This window comes from Moschus berezovskii, chromosome 14 (assembly GCF_049115385.1).
Source record: "Moschus berezovskii isolate FMDL1 chromosome 14, NW_MosBer_1.0, whole genome shotgun sequence".
NCBI classification, from domain to species: domain Eukaryota; kingdom Metazoa; phylum Chordata; class Mammalia; order Artiodactyla; family Moschidae; genus Moschus; species Moschus berezovskii.
In genome coordinates this window covers 4,214,119-4,226,412 of record NC_142473.1, presented here as the reverse complement: position 1 = coordinate 4,226,412, position 12,294 = coordinate 4,214,119, and the positions used below count along the sequence as shown (strand labels likewise).

The following is a 12,294-nucleotide window of genomic DNA, read 5'->3' as shown; positions in this document are numbered from 1 at the left end:
TTTGCAGAGTTGGGTAGAGCCAGGTCTTGGTGTTGAAATGTGGACTCCCAGGAGACCTCACTGGAGTTAATATTCTCCAGTCACTCAGAGGTTCCTCCCATCTGCTTGGGCGTTGACATCCCCACCACTGTCAACTAGGTTCCCTAAGGTGGGGAGATGCAGACTCTGCATTCTCCTTGGCTCCACCTCAATAAATCGATTATTTTTTGCTATTATTGTCACTGTATGTCTTCTTTAATAAACTTTATGTGTAGGTGAGATGTGTGTATTTTGTATACTGCGGTACCCTTAACAGCAGTTGTAATGCTTGTATCATTTGGAAGCATCAATATATATTTATTGACTAGATGAATGACTTTTGAAATACATAAATAATTTGAAAAAGCTACATGTTTCAGGTATACTAACTTGCCCCTCTAAATGATCAAACCCACAGAAGCAACGGGACATGAAAATGTCACAGAGTTTATCCTCCTGGGGCTTTTTAATGATGGGAATGAGAAAGTTGCCTGATTTTTGCTATTTTTACTTTGCTATATTGCGATTCTCCCAGGGAATTTGCTCATTCTTCTCACCATCAGGGGCAGCCGCCTCAGTGCACAGCCCATGTACTTTTCCCTCAGCTGTTTGTCCTTGATGGAGGTCTGTTTCACCTCCACAGTGGCACCCAAGTTGATAACTGACTTGCTGGCCCAGCAGAAGTCCATCTCCTACAACAGTTGCATGGCCCAGATGTTTTCTGCCCACTTCTTTGGATCCACTGAGATCTTCCTCTTGGTGGCCATGGTCTAGGACCACTATGCTGCCATCTGTAGACCTTTTCACTGCATAGTCATCATGGACAGACAGGTGTGCTATGTCCTTATAATGGCTTCTGCTATGGGAGACTTTAGCCATTTAATCATGCAAGTATTAATTATTATTGGACTTCCTTTCTGTGGCCCCAGTCAAACAGACCACTATTTCTGTGATGTATTCCCTTTGCTGAAGCTGGTCTGCATGGACACTAGACTGTGGGTAATTGTAATCATTACCACCACAGGGGTGTTGTCCATTTTGACCTTTGTTGCCTTGGTGATTTCTTACATCATCCTCCGGTCCTCCCTGAGGACTCCCTCATCCGAGGGCCGCCACAAAGCCCTCTCCACCTGTGGTTCACTCATCAGTGTGGTCTTCATGTTCTTCTTGCCCCTCATCTTCACCTATGTCCCCACGGCTGATTCTGTCAGGAAGGACAAGGTCTTTTCCCTGTTTTTTGCTATGCTTGCCCCTACGTTCAACCATCTCATCTACACCCTGAGAAACACAGACATGAAGAACGCCATGAGGAAAGTGTGGGGCTGAGATAAACTCTCTGCAGGAAAATGAAGCCTCTGGCTGTCCTACCCTTTGTAGGATCTAGTTTTATCCACACATTGCTAATGTTGACAAGTACAACAAATACAGAAGAATCGTGTACTGTCATTCAAAGCTGCAACCCTGAAGAGTGAAGCCCCCCTCAGCCACTCTCCCGCTGTCACTTGACTGAGACTGCTTACAAGGGGAGTGGATCAGATGCCCTTCGGGTTCTGTTCAGCTCTGAGATTCTGGAACATTCTGTCCTTTGTATTCCCTGACATGACGAGTGCATTTTAGCACTTTTTTTCAGGGAAAGTTGTGAAGACTGCATGGTTGGCTTTTCTGACCTCTTCCAGGAAACAGATAATCTTGAGTGAGACATCTTTCACAGAGCTTTCTTAAAACACTTCTTTTTTTTTTTTTTTTTTTTGAGGATTCCACTGCAATAATTTCAAAAAAACAATGCCAAAAGTTTTACAAGTATTGTATACTTTAATTTTTTTTACATAAACAAATCCTGCATCTAAAACAATGGATTGGATATAATTATTCTACTTACACTACAATTACAGAAATTGTAATTAAAACTTAGTACTTTATTGTAGGTAATTAAAGTCTTGAAAAATGAGGAATTCTTTTCATTTTTATAAATGCAATTCTATGGCCATATTTATCACTTTATTTAAACAATCTTCATGAGTATATAAAACTGATGTTCTTTGTAAATGTGCAACATGGAATATCTCCCATTCTGTGAAATGTCATGAGCTTAAGAAGGCATGTAGTTGAAGAGATGGATGCTCCTGGGATGCATTTTGTTAATCCTCTCTCTCACCATGCTAATAATGTATTTTCATTGTGTCTTCCATTAGTCAAAGTAGGTAAATCTGTCTCATTTTCCCTCAGACAGGTTTTCACTCTACAGAGAAATAAAGGTGATTAGGCTAAGAAACACATATAGCCAGCTGACAACTGGGGCATAAACTAAAATCTTTTTTTGCACATTGAGTTGTTTCCTTAATTTAGACAAGAATCTTCAATCTTCATGAATTTTGAAGAGAATTCTGAGGTCAGGATTCTGATCTCAGACATCTCTTAGGTGTCTAGGGTCATCTAAGACTTGGAGGGTGTGTTCACCAAGTTCTCAACTATGAGAGACACAGACTTCTTATCTTCTGGTGCTCCATCTTCTTCACCATTGACCTCACTAAGAAATTGTATTGTGTACTCTTAAAGAATTACTGTCCTTTGTTCAATAGGAATCTGCACTCTAAAATGAAGTATACATATGCAGAAATTAGGTATATGGTGAAGATTTCAGCAACAGTGTTTCTCTTCCAAGAACTTCCTGACATGTGTACTGCTTGAAAATTTAGGAATCTTAGAACATAAGGGAAGGCAGAAAAATAATGGAATATCTAGCAAAAGAGAAAAAAAAGATAGTAGCAGAGCAAGTCAGGGTTTCTTTTTGATGTAAGTCTGGTGGTGACTACTCTCTGGTGTATTATCTGATTCAGGAAGGTAAAGGAGAACAGAAATGTCTATAGCTGCATGGACAGCTAATTCAAGTGTTTATTTTTCATAAGCTTGCCATTGATGCTTAGTTCAGTTCAGTTCAGTCGCTCAGTCGTGTCCGACTCTCCGCGACCCCATGAATCACACCACGCCAGGCCTCCCTGTCCATCACCAACTCCCGGAGTTCACTCAAACTCATGTCCAAAGAGTCGATGATGCCTTCCAGCCATCTCATTCTCCGTCGTCCCCTTCTCCTCTCGCCCCCAACCTTTCCCAGCATCAGAGTCTTTTCCAGTGAGTCAACTCGTCGCATGAGGTGGCCAAAGTATTGCAGTTTCAGCTTTAGCATCAGTCCCTCCAATGAACATCAAGGATTGATCTCCCTTAGAATGGACTGGTTGGATCTCCTTGCAGTATAAGGGACTCTCAAGATGCTTAGTTAGGCCACTTTATTATTGTGACAAATTCACTATTGATTTTTTTTCCCAGAAGACGATAAATCTTTAAGAATCTGTTTGTTTATGGCTTGGATTTACCTGTTGTTATCTCTCTTCTGCAATTTATTAACAAAGGAGGAGTGAAAATGAATCTATTCAAGTGTGATTATCACTATGTCCTTCTCTTCTGACATATTATTCATGGAAAAATAGAGGGAGGGAGACTTGTTGCAGACTTAGGTATTTAGAATTTGTCCTGTGTTTATATAACCAATCTCCTCCCCATTCTCTCTAGTTAGCCTTTTATACTACTACTTTCAATTAGCTAACTCTAAAAACAAAGTCTGACACTGTTTCCACTGTTTTTCCATCTATCTCCCATGAAGTGATGGGACCAGATGCCATGATCTTTGTTTTCGGAATGTTGAGCTTCAAGCCAACCTTTTCACTCTCCTCTTTCACTTTCATCAAGAGGCTTTTGAGTTCCTCTTCACTTTCTGCCATAAGGGTAGTGTCATCTGCATATCTGAGGTTATTGTTATTTCTCCCAGCAATTTTGATTCCAGCTTGTGCTTCTTCCAGACGCTTGCTCCTTGGAAGGAAAGTTATGACCAACCTTGATAGTATATTAAAAAGCAGAGACATTACTTTGCCAACCAAGGTCCGTCTAGTCAAGGCTATGGTTTTTCCCTTGGTCATGTATGGATGTGAGAGTTGGACTGTAAAGAAAGCTGATCACCAAAGAATTGATGCTTTTGAACTGTGGTGTTGGAGAAGACTCTTGAGAGTCCCTTATACTGCAAGGAGATCCAACCAGTCCATTCTGAAGGAGATCAATCCTTGATGTTCATTGGAGGGACTGATGCTAAAGCTGAAACTGCAATACTTTGGCCACCTCATGCGACGAGTTGACTCACTGGAAAAGACTCTGATGCTGGGAAAGGTTGGGGGCGGGAGGAGAAGGGGACGATGGAGAATTAGATGTCTGGATGGCATCACCGACTCTTTGGACATGAGTTTGAGTGAACTCCGGGAGTTGGTGATGGACAGGGAGGCCTGGCGTGCTGTGATTCATGGGGTCGCGGAGAGTTGGACACGACTGAGCGACTGAACTGAACTGAACTGAACTGAAATATAATCATTTCATTTTTTTTTTTTATTAATTCAGTAATATGCCTCAGAACACTTACTCCCACAGTTTGATCACACTATTCTTGGATAAGTCAGATAAAAAAGCCATTCCAAACTGAAGGGTTATACCATAAGCATTAAGAATCCTTGCTCATGTGTCTTTGGGTCAGCTGGGGTTCTGTTGATCTAGGTCAAGCTTGACCAGGCTTCATTCCAAATCTCAGGATAGGTTCACATATACCTTATGCTGTTTTATTTTTTCTAATGAAGAAAATGGAAGTTCTATCTTAGTCTTCTGAGACTGAATTTTACATTCCGTATGTGTGATATCTGAGTGTACCACTGACTGTTATAAAAGTACAGCAATGCATATCACTCTCTATACTGTGGTGCACTTACCTTGTGGATATATATATATATATATATACACTAAACTTGTAGAAAAAGAAATACTTGTAAGATTTTAATTAGGTGATGAAGTTGCATTGTACTTCAAAACACAAAACAAGCGAGGTTATCATGTAAGAACTGGACACATCAGAGCACTGTCAAAATGAGTCACTCCCATGGGCAGTCTCCCTGAGCTCCTCTGATTGAAATTGACTCTGACAAACTTCTGTGAAGTTTATAAAATTAGTGGTGGAAACATGAATACCTTTTCATACTGATCTTGAGAAGGCAGATGTGAGCAGTGGGATCATGAGTGATCTTAATTCCCTGCCCAAGATTTGAACCTGGGGAGCCCAGCTGGGGTGGATCAAATGGTAAAGAATCCGCTTGTAATGCTGGATACCAGTGTTTGATCCCTGGATTGGGAAGATTCCCTGGAGAAGGGTATGGCAACCCACAACAGTATTCTTGCACGCAGAATTCCATGGACAGAGGCGCCAGGTAGGCTACAGTCCATGGGGTCGCCAAGAGTTAGACACGACTAAGTGACTAAGACACACATGCACACAGCCTGAATGGAAACCAGGAATCTTAGCCACCAAACCAGCTAGGGCTTGAGGCTAGAAGCTGTTTTTGCCTGTATCTCTGTCCCCAGTGAAAATTCCTTTGTCACGGAGGCAGAAAATGTAAGTGAACATATGAAGTTCATTATTAGAGATGTTGCACAGCAAGAAGTGGGAGGGACATAGAGAAACTGCTTGTTAAAACAGAAGCAAGGCCGAGACACACACTCAGAGAGAAAGAGTGCGGCCTCCCTCCGAGTGAAGGGGAGTGTAGCAAGGAGGCGGTTAAGTCATTTATGTAGGTCAGTTCTTTCAGGTTTTTTCTACCTTTAGCCAATTATCTGGTTTCTTTTTCCACATTTGACCTACTCCGGAGCACTGTAATGTCTCCCTTGTCTCAAAAAGAGGAGGAGGGAGGTACCTTAATCCTTTACTCAAAGAAGGTTCTGCCCCTCTTTGTCCTTTCCTTGACTATTTCTTTGACTATTGCCATGACTATTATCTTAAGATGCTTGCAAGAGACAAACACTGGCTATTTACCCTGTTTATGTTGTTACTTTCATTTTCCAGAGTAAACAGTTAATGCCTTAACTGGAGCCCACCTATCCACTGGCTCAGAAAATGCCAACAGTTTTATGTGTTCAGCCTGAAGAGCACTTTGCACCCCATGAAATGTGAACAAGAGACCAGTTGTAAACATCTAAATTGGAGCCCATCTGTCTCCTACATCAATTTGTTTTGTTTCTAGGTCTTTGAGATTATTGAATTTGTCAGCTTTTACCTTCTTCAGGACTTCAGGTCATCAATATAAATAACTCTCAGTAGTCAAGTCTTTAATGCAGATACATAAAGGAAAGAGTATTGTGGAAAAATTTATACATGAACTACATTAATTTATTCCACAATTTTCTAAATTCAGTTCAAGTTTAGTTTCCTTTTAAATAGTAGAACAGATGGGAGTATATATCCAAGGTAGGGCCCTTTGGAATTGATTGATTCAAAGACCCTTTTGTGCTTTAAGATCAAGTATCATTTAGTACGTGTTTCCAAATTTTTGATGTGCCACTACCTGTATAAAAATCACCAGAGGAGCTTGTTGAAAATATAGATTTTTTTTTTACACCCTCTAACATTGGTGGAGATGGTTGGCTGGCATCACCAACTCGATGGACATGAGTTTCAGCAAGTTCTGGGAGTTGGTGATGGACAGGGAAGCCTGGTGTGTGGCAGCCTTTGGGGTCGCAAAGACACTGAGTGACTGAACTGAACTGAACCTTGGTCTACTGAATAGCAAATTCTTAGAATAGATACTGTCATCTTTTCAAAAACATCTCAAGGATTAAAATGATCAGACAAATTTGGAGAGCACTGACCTAGTTACCATCTTAAAACTGAGCAAACCCTCAGGTTCATAGAGGTCCAGTCTATGTCCAAACTGGGACAATAAGTATGGATTCATGTAGTCAGAGGCAAGGGGTCTTATAACTTTTAATAACTTTTAACAATTATAACTTTGAATGTCTTGCTGCCTTTTGACATTTATTATCTTTAATTCTATGAGTGCTCCATTAGCTGAGATCATTGTGTAAGGCATTGACAGTGTACAGTAATATGTGCACACCACACACACACACACACTCCAAAATCACAATCACATACCCACATATTGACAGTAATTTAAATAATTGACTTGTGAAAAATGAAAATAAATGGCAGAGAGATAATCAGTGATGGGTTTATTGCTGTGGAAAAATAAAGCTTAGGTAGGGCAAAGAGAAGAGGAATGTATTACTAGGGCAAGTATCAGTTTACCTAAGAAAGGTACGTTTATTTGTACAGAGTGACTCTTTCTAGAATCCACAGCTAGAAATCAGGTTGTGCCAGTCAAGGAAGCAGTGATAAATGACTTACTGCTTTCAGTAAAGCTGTTTGGTTCAAACATTGGAGGAAATATGGTTTCCCAACCATGCATTTCGGTAAATTGAATTTACCCTATTGATTAACACACAACACAGATATCTTTGGTATTGTTGAGTTTCTTTAAGTGTTTCCTGTTAATCACTTTATGTTAATAGTGACAGACTACAAGAGTCAGTTATCAGAAGCATATAAATAGGATGCCATAGTTAAAATGGGGATATTGGGATAATTTTTTTTCCAATAGACTTATTGTTGGAGTAAGGAAAATGAGTCCTAGAGAAAGAAATCTTTTCCCCCAAACCAGAGGATAACAGGTCTTTTGTTTCCTAAGCCTGTGTTTTATCTCTTTGACATTCTGCCCACAACCCCTCCCTCCCATCCAAACCTTACGAGATTTAGTTTTGCTGTTTTGGAGGACTTGTACCAGAATTCCTTAGCTCATATTTTGGTCATTTTTCCTGAATCCTTTCATTCAAACAACATACATATATCAAATGTTCATTATGTAAGAACGATAAATCTAAACACTAGAAAATAGCCTTAAGTATTAATACAATTATGGTGAACTCTCATTCTTTAAAGAAAATTGAAAAAAGGAAAAAAAAATGAAGAGGGGAAAGTCTGACTATGCTGAATTTCAAGTTTGATAGGATTTCTTTTTTCTAGATATTTCAGAAAATTATGATTATGAAATACTACAACAAATATAATCATAATGATAAATAATAACTTGCTTCTGTAGAATGTGTTATTCTCATATTTATTCCCTTCAAGACACCCTGTGAGATCGTTATTATTGTCTTCACTGTGCAGATAAGAAACTTTGAGATCATACATCTTGGACTGTAACTTTTTACTATTTATCATTAGCCTCCCAGAAAACCCTCCTGCCCCACAGTTTCTTCATTGCTTTTTTTACTTCTGCATTTCTCAGTGTATAAATCAGGGGGTTTAACATGGGGGTGATGATGGTATAAAACACAGCCACCATCTTATCCTCTGAAAAGGTAGTGTCAGGATGCATCATACTGATGAAAAAAGATGATGACCACGGCGATGTGGGAGACACAGGTGGAGAGAGCTTTGCGCCTTCCTTCTGCTGACTGCTTCCTCAGGGACACCAGGATGATGGTATAGGAGGTTAGCAAAATGGCAAAGCTCCCCAGAGCGATGGTACTGCTGCTGGCTGTCACAACAACACCAATCACATATTTGTCTGTGCAGGCGAGTTTTAGCACGGGGTGAACATCGCAAAAGTTGTGATTAATCTCATTGGGTCCACAAAAGGATAGTTGGACTGCCAGAGCCACTTGGATGTTAGAGTGTAAGAACCCACCTATCCAAGTCCCCAGCAGCATTTTATTGCATCTGTCTTGATCCATGATGGTCATATAATGTAGGGGTTTACAAATAGCCACGTAACGATCATAGGCCATTACAGTAAGGATGAAGATCTCAGGATAACCAAAGAAATGTACCCCAAAGAGTTGCAACATGTACCCCACGTAGGAGATCGTTTTCCTTTTGGCTAATAGGTCCACAATCATCTTAGGAGCTGTGACTGAAGAGTGACAAATATCCACAAAAGACAAGTAGCTGAAAAAGAAATACATAGACTTGAAAAGGTTGCCCACACAAACCGTCAGTATGATGAGGAGGTTTCCCAGAAGAATAACTGTGTAGAAGAAAGAAAACACCACAAAACACATTTCTTCAACCTCTATGTTCTGAGAAAGACCCCAGAAAACAAATTCAGTTACATTGCTTATTTTTTCCATGGAATTAGTTTAGCAGGTCAAGTTCCCAAGATACAATTACATTACCTGAAAGAAAAAAAAAAAAATGTAACAAAGACAAGCAATGTTTATTTTTAACTCAAAACAAATGAATAACCAGAATTGATAAAAATGGAAAAATGGGTATTTACAACTGCTTAGCGTGTATACCTAAAGAAATGGAAGTGCACATATTCTACATATTTTGATCATCTTATGTCAAGATAATAGTCCTTTTATTAATTCAGATTTAGACACAAAGTCCAAAGAGATAAAGTAAATCATCTAAATCACACATCTAACCAACCTTCTGACTTCCTTCATGTTTCATAAAGATTCTTTCATCTGTTTCTAACAATTTGCTCATATCATGAGGAACGCTGGGCTGGAAGAAGCACAAGCTGGATCAAGATTGGTGGGAGAAGTATCAATAACCTCAGATATGCAGATGACACCACCCTTACGGCAGAAAATGAAGAGAAACTAAAAAGCCTCTTGATGAAAGTGAAAGAGGAGAGTGAAAATGTTGGCTTGAAGCTCAACATTCAGAAAACAAAGATCATAGCATCTAGTCCCATCACTTCATGGGAAATAGATGGAAAAACAGTGGAAACAGTGTCAGACTTTATTTTTTTTTGGCTCCAAAAGCACTGCAGATGCTGATTGCAGCCATGAAATTAAAAGACGCTTACTCCTTGGAAGGAAAGTTATGACTAATCTACATAGTATATTAAAAAGCAGAGACATTATTTTGCCAACCAAGGTCCGTCTAGTCAAGGCTATGGTTTTTCCAGTGGTCATGTATGGATGTGAGAGTTGGACTGTGAAGAAAGCTGATCACTGAAGAATTGATGCTTTTGAACTGTGGTGCTGGAGAAGACTCTTGAAGTCCCTTGGACTGCAAGGAGATCCAACCAGTCCATTCTAAAGGAGATCAGTCCTGGGTGTTCATTGGAAGGACTGATGCTAAAGCTGAAACTGCAATACTTTGGCCACCTCATGCGACGAGTTGACTCACTGGAAAAGACTCTGATGCAGGGAAGGATTGGGGGCGGGAGGAGAAGGGGACGACAGAGCATGAGACGGCTGGATGGCATCACCTACTCGATGGACATGAGTTTGAGTAAACTCCGGGTGTTGGTGATGGACAGGGAGGCCTGGCGTGCTGTGATTCATGGGGTCGCAAAGAGTCGGTCATAACTGAGCGACTGAACTGAACTGAATTTTCCTAAGACACTCATCTGAAATTTGAAACAACTTTTGAGTTTGGGAATATGACAACATCTATATCCTGAAAATGTTCATCTTACTTTTGACACACACACACACGCCCATATTTTCCTGTCTGAATACTGCTATGAGTGTTTAAATAGTCGGGACTAGATGATGTTGCAGGGTCTTCTTCTTAAGAAACTGTGATATTTGTATACATGAGTTTTTGTTCCCATATTTGATATCAAACTCTCACAATAAAGGGTGATGTGATATAGTAGAAAGGAAAGCAAAATTATGCAAATCTGATTCTGAGATAGTGGAGCTGTACCTCTAGATAAATTGTTAAGCCTCATGGACCTTCTGTTATCTCACTTGCAAAATGAGAAAATTTTAATTTCACTATGATCTATAACATAAAGAGCTATTTCTACTACGAAATTAAAAAAACAACAATGATTCTTTCAGCTTGGAATAGCCATAAAAACCTGAAAAGGAGGCAGAAACTAAAGAAAACAATGAAAGAAACTGATGGAGTAGAGTTACTTTAAAGCGCTGTGTTCATTTCTGCTGTACAGCAAAGTGTATCAGACACACATATACACATATCCCCTCTTTTGTGGATTCCCTTCCCATTTAGGCCACCACAGAGCACTGACTAGAGATCCTCATGCTATACACGAGGATTATCATTAATTATCAATTTTATTCGTAGCAACATACATATGCCAAGCCAATCTCCCAATTCAACCCACTCTGCACCCCCCGTTGGTATTCATGCTTTGTTCTCTACATCCGTCACTTTATTTCTGCTTTGCAAATAAGTTCATCTATACCATTAAAAGAGTAGGATGGGTAGATACATTGCGATAAAGTCACACAATGGAATACTGTATTCCAGTCATAATGAGTGAACTAGAGCTACTCAACATAACAAATTTTCACACAAACTTATTGTAGAGTAAAAGAAGTCACCTACACAAAAAGTTGCTCTGTATGACTCTGTTTTATCAAACTTAGAAGGGATCAAATTTAAAAGAAACGGTTGGAGGCACATCAAGATGGGTTTGATTTAAATGGAGGGTTACCTTCAAACTCAATGTTTGAGGATTCCCCAGGAATTGTATTGCTTTGGTATTTTATGTATTTATCTGTTAACATCAATAAATAAATATGACTCATTCTTTAATCTCACTAGACCTTCATATTTACTTCTAATGGATGACTCTCCAGTGGTGTAATGTCAGACACTCTAGTGAGGTCACTGCAGCATATGTACAAATAAGAGGAATGGGGAATACCTTTGAATAAAGCCTCTCTCAAGCTGTTCTTCAAGCCGAGCTACAGATGTATTGATAAATGACTTCTGTAGTTCTGGTTTAGAATATGATTACACAGTGTCTTAGGTAATCATCAGGAATTCTATCGACCTGAGGATACATCCCCCAAAGATCTGTTAATTCCAAATGAACTCTGTGCTCTGAGGTATGTTTTGTAGTAATGTTGTTTCTGATCTCTATATTAGACTTGATGGCATAGTCATTCCAGATGTGTCTTCTCTTTTACAGTAGAAATAATAATAAAACTGTAATAGATATAATGACAAGCCAATTCAGACTTGAACACATCCCTTAAAACTTTCTCATTTTGCAGGAGGGATAGCAGAAGCCCCATGAAGCTAAGCAATTTATCTAGAGGTAAAACACCACTATCTTAAAATCACATTTGCATAATTTTGATTTTCTCCTACACCGCATCTCTCGATATGAGAGTTTGATATCAAATAGGGGGTCCAAAATTCATTTACACTCTCACTCTCCTTTTGTTTTTCCTTCTGAACTAAGCAAAACATTTTATTCTCCATTCAGAGAGTCCTTCAGTTTAAGAGACCTCAAATCATAGCAGTTTTTGACAACTGTGAATAATGTGACTTGATTATCATCTAAAAGAAACCGGTCATTTAAAATAAAACCTGGGTATTTTGTCTCCATTTTCCATCCAACAAGGTCCAGG

General features: G+C 39.4%; 2 pseudogenes; one reads left to right on the top strand and one right to left on the bottom strand.

Moving 5' to 3' along the window:
- Positions 1 to 420: 420 nt before the first annotated feature.
- Positions 421 to 1,349, top strand: LOC129554909 (olfactory receptor 4P4-like; annotated as a pseudogene).
- Positions 1,350 to 8,150: 6,801 nt separating this feature from the next.
- On the bottom strand, positions 8,151 to 9,072 carry LOC129553528 (olfactory receptor 4S2-like; annotated as a pseudogene).
- Between the last annotated feature and the right edge of the window lie 3,222 nt (positions 9,073 to 12,294).